The 17,298-nt window shown below is 41.3% G+C and overlaps 1 protein-coding gene across 12 annotated transcripts in view; it reads left to right on the forward strand.

Annotated features, from left to right (window-relative positions):
* Positions 1–17,298, forward strand: part of ANKRD6 (ankyrin repeat domain 6) — a 68,661-nt gene that overhangs the window by 4,964 nt on the left and 46,399 nt on the right. The window contains exons 1-2 of one of the 12 annotated variants that reach the window (XM_053381454.1): positions 5,752–5,882; positions 7,485–7,552. The exons of 9 other annotated variants lie outside the window; for them this stretch is intronic. The gene's annotated coding sequence lies outside the window, so the exon portion shown is untranslated. Of the gene's footprint in view, positions 1–5,751; positions 5,883–7,349; positions 7,371–7,484; positions 7,553–17,298 lie in introns of those variants that run through there. 2 more of the 12 variants (XM_053381451.1, XM_053381455.1) reach the window with 2 other exon arrangements.

Genomic DNA, 17,298 nt, shown 5'->3' on the forward strand with positions numbered 1-17,298 from the left:
GAATGAACTGCAGCTAAAATATAACATAATATACTTTTCACATGGTCTAGTCCTTCTCGTGCCCAACCCCCTAATATTCTTAAGAAGGTCTCTTCTCCAGTCTTCAGAGAGTATCTGAAAGTGGGGAGGCAGAAAAAGGTCCTCCTTTCCTTCCACTCTGCAGTTTTAATCTGAAATCTTAGGTGCAGTACTGCGCCCAGAGCTCAGAAACTGCTCGCCCTAATGAAATTCCCTGTTGCAAAATGCGCCTAGAATGATGGGAGTTTCAAACACTGTTTGCAGTGCTTTTTCTGTATTTTAAACTTTATAGAACATTTTTTTTGTATGCTTCCATTAGAGGATTCTGAAAACAAGCATAGATTTGCAGTTACTGTCAGTTCAGTGTGTTATGTTGTACTGTACAGTACTTTGATAACTTTCTAGAATGAAGTTTTGTGTGTCGTCATTTAGTGGTTGAATTACAAGGTAGTTCTGTCACAGGGAAGCTTGAACTCTTGTAGTTTGTTGATTTCCTTTCTGCTAAAATTGTCAGTGGCAAAAATGCATTATAAGTAATGACAACATTATTATTTACGTATATTGCAGGGCTTCCTTTAATACCTGGCATCTAGAGGATTTTAAGAATGATTGAATAGTGTGTGTGCAGAGCGAAACTACTGTTAAGACAGGTTAAGCTTCAGTGAATTTGTTTGACGGGCACAATAGGAATTAACTGTGTTAGCTGTGTTACACAAGGCTTGTAGCGGACGTAATTCTTCAAAAACTTTTCTGTCAGCAAGACCAATCATCGTTCATGCGTTTGAACTGTTTCCGGAAATAACTACACAACCTCCCTCCTGCTCTCTTTAAACTGACCTTTCTGAGTGTACAGAATATTTCCTGTGAAAGTATTCTAATAATTGTGACCACAAAAAAAGTTCTAGGATTGGGGGAATAAACTATGTTTGTTTTAAGAGAAGAGTAAAATTTACTCACCATCAAAAAGACACAGAAATTTTAAATTAAGGAATGGACCTACTCTTGCAGCATGTAAATAGTAAACATATTTCCTCTTTCATGTAAAATAATGTGCTTTTACATTCTAAATCTTTGCTTCTGGCAACTGTCCTCTTCTGAAACCTACTTTGAGTTGTAGAGCACAATTTTGTGAATGTTCCAACGAAAGTGAAACAAGTAGTATTGGGGCATAATACTGCTGTCTTCTGCTTGTAAATTTTAACCATTTAAGCCTGTTGCAGAACCCTACCCTATGTACGCTGACTCAAAAATGAGGGACTTCCCCTCCTCTTTGGTTTTGCTAATTTTGAGGTCTTCTCATACTGATACAGTCACTGACAACTCTAGGGTTGCGGCGCTCATCTCCCTTTATTGGCCGAGGGAGGCAGCGTACAGCTTCTGGGTTCATGTGGCCAGCATGACTAAGCCGCTTCTGGCGAACCAGAGCAGCGCACAGAAACGCCGTTTACCTTCCCGCCGGAGCAGTACCTATTTATTTACTTGCACTTTGACGTGCTTTCAAACTGCTAGGTTGGCAGGAGCAGGGACCGAGCGATGGCCTGATACAGAAACAAGTGCCCTAATGCCTGTCCCCAGTTTTGCATATTCCCTACAACTTTGTGTCCCCTTTCCTAGCTTATCCTTACAAGTTTATGCCATTCTTTCTCAACTTGAATGAAAGCAGTTAGCCCAGTGCCCATTCTTCTGATTTGTGGGTTCTCGCTACATAAGAGCATTCTTAATTTGTGATAAAGTAAGACCAGGTTTATAATTCCTCTGGCTTTTGCAAACCAAAAAAAACCCTACTTCCAGAAGCCTGATACAAATAGTGTGTTTGTATGGAGAGAGGGGAGGCAGAGGAACAAAGAACAAAATGCCAACAGTGCCTTGGAATGAAGGACATTATCTGTGAAGGATCTTGTAAAACCAGATCTTTTCACCAAGATACTAAATCTTCATTCCTGAGCCCTTTTGCTGCCTTCTTCTGACACAGGGTGTAAGTGGATGTTAATAGTATTCTTGTGACCCTTTCTGACCTCTTTGAATCTGCCCCCAAGCGCTAGCTGTCTTTTGGTGGAGAGCAAAGTGGGAGAGGTTTAAAGCTACAGCTACTGAGATGTTGCTGAATTAGTGATTACTGTTGGCACAGTTCAAATAGGCACGAAACAATGTTGTTTACAGAAGAGGAAGAAATGTTCCTGCGCTGGAAAAAAACCCCCTGCAATGTACATTTCAAGAGTGGGAGGGGGGAAAGGGACCTGGCAGGGTGAAGGGGATAAGGATGAGAAAATGAGAAGCTAAAATGAGACTGAGTGGACGTGAGTCTAAATTTCTGTCAGAGATTAAGATTTAAAGGGGGGGGGGAAATATGTGTTTTCAATGGGTAATTGTAAACCTTATAGTGTACATGTCTACTTAGAAGTTATTCCCATCAAGTACAGTGGGATAGGATTGCAATCTTAATGTCTCACCACCATCAGAGTTGAGGCAGTCACTCAGGGAAAAGGGAATACATTCCCTAAAGAGGTCCACATGGTGCCTTCTTTGCTGTGTGTTAAGGGTCAGGGTTAGGAACTTTTAGGTGCTAATCATTACTGAACAATCACTTGATTTTTATCTAATGAAAACTTGCATAAGGGGAAATTAGTTTTTCCTGGTTTAATGTGTCACTGTGTGGTGTTTATTTTATTTTGCTGTTCAATTTGATATTTGTATTTAAAATATATTCTTGTTTTATCAACATTTGTTGTGTGCTACTTAAGAAAATTTTGCTTATAATTGAAAAGTCCATTATAAATTTTAAATCAGCTGTATAAAACAAAGTACTGTATAATAAGCGATAAGGCCATGGGGTGTGTGTTTTCAGATCACCCTTTGCATGAGTAGTCAAAGCATGCCCAGCTGCATTTTAGGCTTTTTGGTTGTAGTGGACTTATGGCCTTCCATTTGTTGTTGTTGTTGTTGTTGTTGTTTACATTTGTATATCACCCTATATCCACAGATCTCAGGTTAGTTCGCAACATAAAATCACAAAATAAAAACATGAAGTACATAATGAAAATAAAAACAAGAACAACCCAATAATCCCCCAAGTTTACAACATGGTCTGAAGTCAGGCAGTTGTATCTTTCAGCCCTGATTATGCTTCAAGTAATCACCCAAATAAGGATCTTTGGCGTGAAAAAGCGTTGATAGAAGTTATTAGTATTAATTATACTAATACCCAACAAAGATATTGTTTATATTCTTTACAGCCTGTTTTGCATACAGCACATAGTTATCGTAGAAAAACATGTGCAAGGGAAAGAGAAAGTACAGTGGGCAACCAAAGTTTATAACAATAAAAGCTAGTCATTTATGCCAAAAGCTTCATAGAGATTTATTTGTTTTGAAGCAGTTTTGTTTGTCGACTGCAGTAGTATGGAAGGGAGCCCTTAACCTGTCAATTAAGCAAGCTTGCAAATATATTTTCCTTACTTTAGTTTAAAGGGACATGCAGCCCATGGGTTGACCAGTATAATAAATTATGAAGTTGTTAAGAGCAATCTTGCAATGAGGTCAGCATGCAAAGGGCATGGGCATTCTAGCCAAAGTCATGCAGGCTCCATTGGTTTCAGTGGGAACGACTTGAGCACACTCATAACTCTCACTCAAATCAGTGGGCTGCAAAGTGCTGAAATTTGGCTGGCTAAACAAACCTTGTGATGCAATTCAGCACTTTTGACATTGCTTTCTATTTGTGCTGACATATTATCCTCTACTGCCACATATTGAGCTTGCTGTCCATTTTGGGGTCTTTTATTATTTTCATCTCATGGAAAACATTACTCATAACAAACAGTATACAGTGGTACCTCGGGCTACATACGCTTCAGGTTACATACTCCGCTAACCCAGAAATAGTACCTTGGGTCAATAACTTTGCTTCAGGATGAGAACAGAAATTGTGCTCTGGCGGTGCGGCGTGGCGTGGCGTGGTGGCAGTGGGAGCATATGTTACAAACAGGATGCTTAGCAGACCTTGCCAGGACTGCTTAACAAAGATACTGAGCTGACCATTTTAGTAATCCCCCCTTTTTGCAGATCCCAATTTAGGGCTATAAAACCATAGAATTTGAGGGGACCCCAAAACCCCATTTAGTCTAATCCCAATCTTATTACACTGATAAGACAAGCCTCATTTGTTCTTCGTAACAGTAAATCTCAATGTATAACAAACAAACAACTTTCCACAACATATGGTAGCTTGTAATCTAAAGCACTCAATCACTTCCCAAGTGTTAACAACTGTGTTAACTTCAGTGAAATGAAAGTTAGTAGGTTAACCATGAGAAGAGGATTCTGTGGATGTGAAATAAGAGTATTCTTTATTGGCTGTATTTAAAGAAAAGCATTTATAGAAATGCTCGTATTATAATATACAGTGAGTAGTTGGCACAACCACCTTACAATCACATTTCTCATGATGCAACCAAAGTTGTGACCTGGTAACTTCCTTATTCAGCTGCTCTGGAATAGCTTGCCACAATGTGGGGGTCAGTCTGTTGCATATTGGTGCAGGCTTTTCCCCATTTATGTCCACACATTTCCCATCCATCTCTGCACTGGATATTGGAATGTTTGTGACACGCTCCCCCAGCTCTCTGAGTGCTGTAATCTAAAACTTCTAATGCAAGTGTTATTTAGACATCATTGTCAAGTGTACATTCAGTCCTGGGTCCATTAATTCTCTACATTTGCTCCTGCTGATGGTAGGATCCTTTGCCCTGATGTTTCGTTTCTTTCTTTCTTTCTTTCTTTCTTTCTTTCTTTTTTTAGGAAATCTATTTATTATATTTTTCTCTGGTTTTGAAATAAACAAAGTCAGTTCATCAGATGTTTTGTTTCTTTCTAATCCCACCCGGGGGCTGGGGAGGAGGTCCCGTTGTGCAAGCAGATCTCATTCCACTCATGCATACCCCACTTAAGAGTACGTTGAATTTCCACCCCATATTTCTAACTCTCGAATAGGGCAATTGCAAGATCATCATGCATTAAGGCCAATTTTTCATCACTGCTATCTTTTTAAATGGCAGTATCTTTAAGGTCAGGGCTTGGGAACCTGCGGTTCTTCAGATGCTGCTGGACTCCAGCTCCCATCAGTCCTAGCCAGCATGAACAAAGGACTAAGATGATGGGAGTTGTAGTCCAAAAACACTTGAAGGGTTGCAAATACCCCACCTGTTTTTTAACAGAGTAGACAGTTTCACCCCTAGACTCACAAAAAGGGTCTTCAGGCTTTTTCCTCTTGCTACACACTCACATTCCCTTTCCACCTGAGACTGTGCCCTGCTACCATTAGAATGTAAAATTCAAGAGTTTGTAATCCAAATGCTTTTTTTGGGAATGTGTTAGTGTGTGTTGGGGGACAGAAAAGGTTCACTGAAAGAGTCAAAGTCCTGCTCTTGCAAATATTGCAGATTTAAGTTGCAGAGTATCAAAAGAATAGTTATGATGTGGCTCTTTAAAGAGCATTTGTGTATCTTTTTGTATATTCCTCGTCATAACCAGAGATAGAGTAATCCTGGGGAATAATAGCATCTGGTCTGCAATACAATAGAGGAGGGGGCTGTGAACAACTGTCTAAGCAGCACACTAATTCTAGGACCAAAGGCTTTCCCCACTGGACCCTAATTCTTTAGAACCTGATGGGCCTCTGGGGAGACCTCTATTGACATGTAAATTGGCCTGCCCTATTATTGCCAGTGGTAGGCACACTGCTGTTTATCCCAGCTGTCCCTGTGTTGGGTGTCTGTTTGTTGCTTGGTCTTCAACGCCTAAATATGTTTTGCAAACACATGGCTCAGAGGATCCACTGTTTCCCAGAGCGTGGCAACATGTCTCACGTGAGTTAGGAAGCTTTTTTTATTCATGTGTTTGTAATAAATATTCAGTTCAGTTCTAGGCACAGGCAGCTAGAAAGAAATACAACGTTTGCATTTAAATATTTGGAATATTTTGCTATCTAAGCTCCAGGAAGAGCTGTTAAAAGCCTTGAGGGGTAATTGAAGGTTCTTTCCTCTTTAAACAATGGGCCCTATTATCTTTTCCAGTGGGAGAGCCTGTGTAGACTTACACAGTGTTGGTAAACTAACAAAAGATCCTAGTCTTGTCTCTGTTGCTGTTTTAGTTTAAATTAAAACCCATTAAGTTATTGTGGTTTAGCAGAAGGTGTTACTTTGTGTTTCAGCAATTACATTAGGTGACTGCAAATTTGTTTTATAATACCAACTCATCTTTTTAAAAAGTTGACTATCGTTATTATCGTAGCATATAATTATTTATAGTATTTGCTTTTTACAAGGTTTGCAAAGCTGACTAGAGAATGTGAAAGTAGATACATTTCTGTAGGGGCCAAGCAAGTTGAAATGGTTTTTAAAACCTATGATATTTATTGAGGCATATTGATAAGCAGTTAAAATGTTTTAAGAAAAATATCTTAATTTTTGAAGCCATGTGTGAAAACTTATATGCTTCTGGCTTCCTTATTGGCAGAATGTGGAGGACCAGCCGTTACCCTTAGGGTGTTGAGAAAGCAAGGAAGAGACTAATTGAAATGTAACAGATTTATTATGTGCAAAACACACATACTGTACTAATCTATTGAGAAGCAGGTCTTTAAACATGTATGCAACCTGTGGATTTAAACTAATGCCTATGAAAAGCAGATTAGTTAAAATATGGGAGTACAAGGTCAGACTTCAGTAAAGTCTATTTTTTAATGATACAAGAACTAATACGTTGTGTATATAAAAATGTTTTATTATACCGTTTTCTGGTTAATGAAAAATCTATCTTCAGTTCCTTAGAACTAAGGCTGAGATTCTAAGAATCACTTTGCTCCCCTCAAAGGCTTAAAAAAACCCCTCCAAACAAAATTGAAACAAGAATCCAAAGTGGACCAGCTTTGTCACTTATTTTGTACCAATATTATAAGAAGCAGTAAGGAAACGTAAAATGCTTATTTTTTCCGGTTTTGCTGCCTTGAAGAAGCATTCAAAAAGAGACAACTTTCAAGCTAATCATTTTGATTTAATTGAATACTGTAACAGAGATAATAATAGTTAAAATGTGAATAGATACTTTCCTCTGAGCTTTGAAACACGGTGGAAAGTTAAATGAGGCAGAATACTCCAGACAGAGTGCTCCAGATGGTCAAGGCAGTAGAGAGAAAGAAGGCTAGTCTGTGATAGACTGAAAGGGAAGGAGTATCTGAGCAAAGAGGCATTTTTTTATGAGACAGCCTGGAGCAAATCCGCAGAAGATTAAAAATCAAGAAGATAAATACTGAGCTCAGTCTGGAAACTGAACCAGTGGATCTGCTAATTGAGGAGGTGAATGTTGGTGCACTGGGTAAAAAAATAAACAATGCAAGATACCTTGCAGGATTCTTATAGCCCATTTGTAATGGCTCAAGGCTTATTCACATGTTATGCTTCTGTTAACAGGTAGGTACCAATTGCCTGGAAGTACCTTAGAGGCGGTTCACATTCTGCTTTTTAAACCCGGTACAAAGGTACAGTTTCTGAATGGCAAAGCACATGCATGGTAGCATCTGCTGTGAGTGATGGTACACGTGCTTTTAAATGTTGGGGTTTTCCCTGTAATAAACCTGGAAGAAAGACAAGGAAGATTTGGGAGTGCAAATGGTGGGCCCTTCTGTGAAGCCTCAGCAGCAGGGATGATGGGTACCAAAGCCATCCCTGCTCCCCCCTCTGAATTTCTGCAATTTCTCCAGTTAAATAATCCATACATATTCATAATTTAATGTTTAGAATAACTATAGCAGGGCAACCTTAATAGCTAAAAACATGTTTTATTTTTTAATGAAACCCAAGTTTTTCAGGAAGCTGAATCCTGTTCCCAGTTCTTTATATTTGTATGTGTTCTGAGCATATTAGAGGAAGGAATTATGTGTGGCATATTTATGCATTTGCTGTGCTTTCAACAGGAAAACATTCATGTTTGTATTTTTTTAAAAAAATGTCCTGGATATTCAGATTATCTTCCCCATTTTACTAGATGCCAGCTCCCCCTCTTTGGGGGGGCTGCTTTGCAGGCGGTATCTGGGTTTCGCAGTGACCCGGCAGTGGGGGAGTGACTCAGCCCCGCATCACTGGGATGCCCAGTCGCGTCACACCGCCCCCCAGCTGACCAATTGGGTTAGCCAGGGGGCGTGGCTACATCCGTTTAAATAGCGGCGCAGCTGGAGAACAGTCTCCTTCGCCTCCTTTTGTCAGATTTTCCAGCCTACCCACCCTCTTTTCTTGCGTTGATTGATTATGGCCTTGCTATGACTAATGTCGGTCGCCTGGTTGTTGGGGCCAGGTAGGAATTTTTCCACTTGGCAAATTGGCACCAGCCAGTTGGTCTTCACCTACCTAGTAGCAATCGCCACAGCTTTGTAAGGTTAGGCATTGGGTAAGCTTTATTATGGGAGGGGAGGTTGTAGCCTCTGCCTGCCCCTCCTCATTAAGGGTATCCCATTAAAGGGATCTGGGGGTGTGGTTCCTGTCCGAAGCCTGGGCGTGGGCTAGGGCCATGCCAGGACCCCATCAGTGACCCTGGGGGAGCTCTTAATTGATGTATATCATAGGGCTTCCCCTTCTGGTGGTTGACCCTTATGAGACTTCCTGAAGATGGGCAGGAGTCAGGATATATTCTTGCTTCACCCAATTGTTTAAGCCAAACCTCTCACATCTGTAACCAATAAAGTTGTGCCTAATTCACCCCGTTAACTCAATATACTTGTGTTTGTGTGTTTTTCCCCCAGAGAGAACTGTGGGGCCCGGGGCCTCTCCACGCAATTAATTCCAGTGGTTTTCTTTTCAGAGTTCTTTTAAGTGTTTATTGTGATTGATTGACAACACTAATACTGGGAGATTAAAAACAGTTGGCTGCAGTTTGATGCAGTTTTTTCCCCTATGAAAGAGGACTGTATAAATTGAGTGGAAGCTTCAGGGGTTGGGGCATGCAAGTTGAAATGTATATAGTTTTATTTAATCTCTTTAATGGGTTGTTTCATTGACTTGCATAGTTGCTGTTGTTGTTTTTAAAAAACCTTAGCCCTGGTAAACAAATATTAAGACAAGAGTTCCATTATTTCTCAACTTTTAATTTCACTCCAATTATGTTGTGATAGACAGACATAACTGATCAGTCTCTGCACAAACTGGTTTACTGTCAGGATGATAAAACATCATGTCAGAAACATGGGTAGGATTGCAGGGCCATCTTAGCCTGGAGATGGTGCTTGCGGTTTTAAAAGTGAAAAGGCACTTAGTGAGCGTGAAGCTATTGTTCCATTGCTTTCTTCACTCATTCTTCTTCCCTGACTGCTATCAGGCAATCCTGCAGGTAGGAGAGGGGGATCAAGGGAACGGTAAAATGGGAGGACAGGAATTGCGGTGGTTGCGGTTTCTTTGAGCTTATGTAGTTAGACAATCACCCGTACCCAGCTAAGGAAGTAACATAAATGGGTGAATGTACCCGTATTACTGGATTTTGATATGATCAGATTTTCACTAAGGACACCAGGATTCAAACACCTTTAGAGCTGTGAAGCTCACTGAAAGACCTTTGACCAGTCAATGTCAATCCATTTGAGCCATCCAGTGTGGTTGTTATGAAGCCTGAGTTCCTTGGAGGAAGGTTGAGATCACACGTTTTAAATTAACATATATGCATTCAGAAGTGCATCTAAGCCAACTTGCGGTGTGTTGCTTTGTATGGGATCTACATTCTGTGCCTGACTAGAACTTGACTGAGACCACTATTTGCAGGTGAAGAACTGGCAACCCTAAACAAGCAATACTGTAGAACTGTGGCTTGGCTCTTTGGCGGTATGATAACGATAAGGAGCTGTACATATCAGCCACTTCTACCTCTTGGGTAGTATTCTGCTTCTGGAAGTGCTCACTTGTCTTTCTAGAGTTTGGATACCAGCACCAGCATCACCACTTGGATCGTTTTCGTCTGGTGAGTTCCCGTTGCTCTGTCCCAGCTTCTGCCAACCTAGCAGTTTGAAAGGACGCCAGTGCAAGTAGATAAATAGGTACTGCTGTGGCAGGAAGGTAAACAGCATTTCCGGGCGCTCTGGCCCTCGTCACGGTCCTCTTGTGTGTCAGTAGCGGTTTAGTCCTTCTGGCCACATGACCCGGAAAGCTGTCTGTGGACAAACGCCGGCTCCCTTGGCCTGAAAAGCAAGATGAGTGCTGCACCCCATACTCACTTTTGACTGGACTTAACCGTCCAGGGATCCTTTACCTTTACCTTTTACCATCTGAAGATGTGCTAAGAATGAACCTTCATTTAATAGATATGCTTTGGAAATGTGCTTTGGCATTCTTCTGTATTTAGGACCAAACTGGAATGGTGAGGGCAACCATCTTTATTCATGTGCATGCCCTTGTTGACATATAACATAAGAGTTGGTAGGGGCAGTCTTAATTTTTTCACTAAAGACTATTTGTGGGTCAGGGGAACTGAAGCGTCCTCTCCATGGTCTGTCACCACAGGCACTTCTCTCAAAACTGAGGAAAACAAATATGGGTGCAGTTGTAGTTTGTCCCTCAGTATGTATTGAATTATTGGGACGCGGGTGGCGCTGTGGGTAAAACCTCAGTGCCTAGGACTTGCTGATCGTATGGTCGACGGTTTGAATCCCCGCGGCGGGGTGAGCTCCCGTCTTTCAGTCCCAGCTCCTGCCCACCTAGCAGTTTGAAAGCACGCCTAAGTGCAAGTAGATAAATAGGTACCGCTTTATAGCGGGAAGGTAAATGGCGTTTCCGTGCGCTGCGCTGGTGCTGGTGCTGGCTCGCCAGAGCAGCTTCGTCACGCTGGCCACGTGACCCGGAAGTGTCTCCAGACAGCGCTGGCCCCCGGCCTCTTAAGTGAGATGGGCGCACAACCCTAGAGTCGGACACGACTGGCCCATACGGGCAGGGGTACCTTTACCTTTATGTATTGAATTCTGACACCTTTCACATAGTTCATCTTTCAGATCTCTTCCTCCCCATGTTATTGTGTAGGTATTCATAGCCTGTAATGTGTGAGCTGCTGTGAACTGTTAGGCAAGGATCCTTCCTTTAATTTAATAGACTTGTATGCACAATATAGTCTTCTTGATGGTTAAACATGATTATAGAAGTGGGCCTTTTTCATGTTCCCACAGATAGCATATATGGGGATGATGATCCCAATGTCCATTAATGCTTGTAAAACAAATAGGTTAGCTTTATTTGGAATCAGCCTACACTGATTGCCACAGGGCCATCAGAATCTTCCAGTACACTTTGGAAAGAGCAGAGAGCCATGTCTTCTACCACATTTTAAATGATTACAACTTTGTGTACAAAAGAGTGACTAAATTTAGTTCAGGTAATTAGCCAGCTAGAATTATTTAATTGCTTGGTCAGCAGCTTTTCCCTAGAGATGTGGATGTCTGTGTGCTCTCTCACTTTAATTCCTAATTGTTTCCAGAGCCTCTAGCACAATTTACAATATCCATGGTGCACTCCAGGATGTGCTCATGCTTTGGACCCAGTTAGGATGTAGTATTCATTTCTGATTAATCAACCGGGAAGGAAAGAGTGTGGCTCCAAATTAATTATTTCCAGCAGTTCCATGGCACCCTGAACTAACTTTCCCCATGCCTTTGTTCATACAGCCAGAGCTTAGTTTGTGCCAAGGCTCATCACCAGGATGTGCTTTCAGCAACAGGACTTGGCCTTGTAAGCATGTGAAGTACTAATAAAGAGGGCTGTGTGTGTGCGTGCGCGCCAAGTGGTTTTCCTTCTGGCCACCTCAAAGCATGCAATCGGTGACTCTTACTTGTAAGTAAGAAAGAGATATTTATTCAGACAAGTGACAATACAGGCTCAGCAGCAGGCACAGAACTCCAGCGTCATGGTTCGAGAGCAGGGAAAGGAAGTTCACAACTAGAGGGAAGTGGCAAAAGATGTCCCACAACTTTCCACAAGCCACCCACCAAGCTTTTAAAGACGAGATATGGCTTGTTCAGTCGCAAAACTCGCTTATTTTGTGGGAATGGCAGGATTGCAAACACATGTTCCATCAGGGTGGGTGGGTCTGCTTCCATCTGTGAAGGTGGCACCCGATTCTAGGCAACAAGACTGCACCCTCTTGTACAGGCTCCAGTTCAGTCATCATCTCCATCACTTCTGCCTCCTCCTGGGCTAATCAAAGCCAGTCTTCCCCAAACAGGTGCCCTTCAGTTGTTTTGGACTACAAATCCCATCAGCCCCAGCCAGCATGGTCTGCGCTCTGAGATGATGGGAGCACTAATCTAAAACATTTGGCGGGTACCAAGTTGAGGAAGACTGCTCCACTCAGTCATAACATCTTTCTCACAAGAGAGTTCTCACTGGAACAGCATCTTTCAGCCATTTTGAAAATTCCTACTTGGACTTCTGAAATATGTCTCTTTCTGCATCTTTAACTGGTGACTGCTTTGGATATAAGCAAAATCACCAAATATGATTTAATAATGTGGCTAGAGAAATGACTACATTCTGCCATATTCAGTGCTTATATGGATATTGGAAATAGGTTAAGGCCTTTCTTCATCTATATATAATTGTTCAAGGAAGCCAGATGGCTAAGGATTAATTTATAATATACTTTTGACTTTTTTTCAAGGAAGGAAGGAGGGGTAATTGTTTCTCCCGGGGATTAAAAGACATTGCATTTATAGTCTGATCATTAACCATTTGAAAAGTGAAACGTGAACAGTCCACCAACTGTTTTCTCTCAAGCAAATTGCAGCTCTGTTTATATATATGGGATTGCTCAATAATTATACCACACAAGTAATTTGTGCCTGTTGTCCATCATGTTATTTCATAGCTCCATAGATTCAGGACTCAGGAGATACCATGCTGCTGTTGTTTACTGTTGTTAACTTAATGTACAAGCTGATACAAGATGTTGTTTTCTTCACTGGTCTGCAGCGTTAAGCTGTCCAGATTGCCTATTACATAGATTAATTTAAGTCTGCCAGTGGATGTTAAGTATGGTCTTTGTTTCCCCCGGGTGCTAGTTTGCTTGGGGTAAAAAAATAAATAAAATAGGAACTAGAAAAAGAATATTGATATATGATGGTATCTGTAAGCGAATGGAACCTCTATGTCAGGGGTCAGCAACCTTTTTCAGCCGTGGGCCAGTCCACCGTCCCTCAGATCATGTGGTGGGCCAGACTATTTTTTTTGGGGGGGGGGAATGAACGAATTCCTATGCCCCACAAATAACCCAGAGATGCATTTTAAATAAAAGTACACATTATTCTCATGTAAAAACACGCTGATTCCCGGACCGTCCGCAGGCCAGATTGAGAAGGCTATTGGGCCGCATCCGGCCCCTGGGCCTTAGGTTGCCTACCCCTGCTCTATGTTAAGAGGCACTATACATTAAAAAAGTGATGCTGGAGACACGTAGGAGAGCTGCTGCTTTTGTGCCCTAATTGGGAGCTTCCCAGAGGCACCTGGCTGGTCATTGTCAGAAGGAGAAGATTAGATTAGATCAGGAATAGGAACCTGTGGCCTTTCAGATGTTATGAGACTCCTGTCAGCCCCAGCCAGCATGACCAATGGTCAGGGATTATGAGACCTGCAATCCAATAACACCTGGAGGCCCACAGGTTGACCATCTCTGCACTAGATTGACTTTGGCTCTGCTTTGTTCTAGCAAGGCTTTTCTTACATTCCTATCTACAGTGTTCCTGTAACAGCCCACTTCAGACTAGGACGTCCCTTACCCTTATCTTACCTTAATGCTGAGCGCTTCTGATCACATGGACAGTTTCCTTGCCAGCGATGGATATTCCTGGAGGTGATGAATCAAGCGGTATGGAATCTCTCCCCTGCATTCTAAAGAATTCTCTGGATACTATGCAGGTGAAATAAAGTTAGAATTGGTCCTAAAACAAACTGTTTTGGAATTTTGAGATTAACATCTGTATCATACATTCAGAATATTTTTATACCACTTCAACAATCACTGCTCCCGCCAAAGAAACCTGGGAAATATAGTTTGTTAAGGGTGCTGACCTCACAGACTTCGAATTCTCAGCACCCTTCAACACACTATTGTTCCCAGATTCATCCATGGCAGTTAAAGTGGCACAAGAGCGCTTTAAACGCATGGTGTGAATATGTCCCAACAGAATTGGAACGGTAAGAAATTGAGAGAGATTAAGATGCAGTTCAGGGGTGTCTTACCCAGCTTCTGCCATGATTTATTTGTTGTCTGAGGGTTTAACCAAATGTGAGATGGAAACTGCATTTATTGATAAAACCAAAGGAAACCTTTAGCAAGACCAACAACAGTTGCGATTGCATGATTAGAGTTTGGCTGCAGTCCTGAATCTTTTGAAGCTGTTGATCCATAGCTGTCAACTTTTCCCTTTTCTTGCGAGGAATCCTATTTGGAATAAGGGAATTTCCCTTGAAAAAAGGAAAACGTTGGCAGCTATGTGTTGATCCCATTCAGTAGACTTAAGCAGTCTGTGTGTAGGATTGCCACCACCTGCTTGTCCTTGCGCTGACTGTGCTTTCCATTTTTAACACTATCTTTAACTGCTTTGCCAGTGGGCAGTTCATTTCCTGCCACAACCTGTCCTGTTAAGTTCTGCGCAAAGGGCTCACTGACGTTTGGTCAGTGTCTCTCGCATGATAAATCCTATTTGCTTGGCTGTGAGCATATGTATTCATTTGTACTTGGCATCTGGTTGTCTTTGCCACTTTAATTTTTGCAGCAGATTTTAATACAGGACTGTTGTTATTGAATGTACGCAAGGTTTGCTGATGCACTCTATTCTTTTTCCGGCAAATCCTCCTGCTCAGTTTCTCCCACCACCTTTTTTTGCAGGTGGCAGGAGAGAGACGCTTCCTGCTCTCAAACTTTTTATTCAAAACGTCCGGTGCATCCAGCAACCCCAAGAAGAAGTTTTTGAATAAAGGTTAGGAAAAAAGGGAAGAGTCTTATTTCTTTCGGGCTGCGTTGGGATCACCATTAACAATCTTTGTTTTATACGCCCCGTGAAAGCTTTGAGGCACATTGGCAGGATGTGGTAGTTTTTGCCCACTGTGAGTTAGCACTGAAGAGAGATTGGACAGCAGGACTGAGGAACCAACTCTCATTTTGCTCCTCTCCTCCCAAAACTGTTTACATCCAAGTTTGTCTTCATTTAATAACTGCTGTAAAATGTTTCAGAACTTGTAGCTGCCCATAGACCTATGGGCACCTTCCTATATCTTTTTTTAATGGTTTTGCAGTGTCTTTTAGGTAGTAAGCCTATGAACAGGGACTGCCTTGTTTTTAATCTGTGTACAGTGCTTAGTAAATGTTAGAATAATAGAACTGTAGGCTAGTCCAACCCCTTGCAGTGCAGGAATCTGCAATGCATCTAACCTCTGCTTAAAAACCACCAATGAGGGAGACTCCACAACCTCCTGAGGGAGGCCATTCCAATGCTGAACAGCCCTTAAGGTCAGAAAGATCTTCCTGATGGTTCATGGGAAACTCCTTTCTTGTAACTTGAAGCCATTGGTTCAAATCCTACTCTGCAGAGCAGGAGAAAACAAACTTGCTCCATGTGACAGCCCTTCAGATATTTGAAGATGGCCATCATATCTCCTCTCAGTCTCCCCTTTTCCAGGCTAAACACACCCAGCTCCTCATAAGGCTTGGTTTTATAAATTATTATTGTGATTAGGATGATGATAATCCATGCCCCAGATAACCATTCAAAGATGGTTATTTCCTTCTGTTATAAAAAAAAGATCAAATACCTCCTATGGCATGGACAGCTAAAGCAGAATGCTCTGTTTATATATCAGGCAGATTTGAGGCTTAATTGTTCTTTGTGGGATTAACTTTTTTTCCCTTTTATTGGAAACTTCATGCATTTATTTAAAGATTCTTAATGTCCTAACCTCATAAGCACCTAAGCTTTAATTTTGCATATGAGAAGAAAATTCTGACCCTAATAAAGCAGAGTACAGAAACCACTCAGTATCTCCTTATCTTTGAACTACCAGAGCTTGTTTGAACGTTTCCCTTAAATCTTCAAAAGGAGCTTATATCAAAAGGGACTTATTTGAATAGCTAAGGTCCTCCTAGCCAAATGCCATGGGTTTCATGCCTTTATTCTTCTCTCTTTTCCCCTTCTTTTTCATGTGTCTGTTTTTCTCATTCATACTTAAAACACTTCAGGAAGTTAATAACTGTTAATAACTGAACATTTAATTTTAAACACATGGTAGTCTTGAACTTGTTCATCCCAAATCCATATTTCATGCAAGTAAAGATCCTTATGCAATCAATTAACAAGCTTAGATGTATCTCATAAACTCATAGAATTGTAAAGTTGGAAGAGACCCTGATGTTCATCAGCCCCCCCCCTCACTGCAATGCAGGAATCTCAACATGCAGTTGGACATCCAATTTGAAAGCATACCAGATCCTGCTTAGCTTTGCAACTGTGAAATTATGGTTAAATAATGGAGGTTTCACAGTGCTTGCCTCTTCCAACTGCTTATTAGTTGTCCAGTAAAGGTACAAACATACCAATACCTTGTCTGGTTTTTTTAAACAGACAAAAAAACTTTTATTATAAGAAATAAACAATATTCCAAAATAGCACGTACTGCACAAACACACCTAAACCATATTGCCATACATAACAGTGCATGATGATATCAAAACCCAGGTGCAGGTATTATATTTTTGTATTTCTCTGACATTTAGATAATTTTGGGGGCTCTCCTTAAAAGTAGCATCTTACCAACACAGGACTCATGTCTTTTTAAATGTATGTATGATGCACAGTCCCAAATCAGATTTCATTACAGTGGTACCTCGGGTTAAGTACTTAATTCGTTCCGGAGGCCCGTTCTTAACCTGAAACTGTTCTTAACTTGAAGCACCACTTTAGCTAATGGGGCCTCCTGCTGCCGTTGCGCCACTGGAGCACGATTTCTGTTCTCATCCTGAAGCAAATTTCTTAACCCGAGGTACTATTTCTGGGTTAGCAGAGTCTGTAACCTGAAGCGTATGTAACCTGAGGCGTATGTAAACCCGAGGTACCACTGTATTTCTAAGTTGGGTTGAATTCTAGCCTTGTTGCACTAAAGTTTACTGAGTAAACAGAAGCTGGTTTACCTTTGTCTGTAATGTGCAAATTGAAAACGGAACACGATTTAAATTCACAAACATACAATCAATTTCAATAATTTTAGACTG

This window comes from Podarcis raffonei, chromosome 3 (genome assembly GCF_027172205.1).
Source record: "Podarcis raffonei isolate rPodRaf1 chromosome 3, rPodRaf1.pri, whole genome shotgun sequence".
Classification (NCBI taxonomy): Eukaryota; Metazoa; Chordata; class Lepidosauria; order Squamata; family Lacertidae; genus Podarcis; species Podarcis raffonei.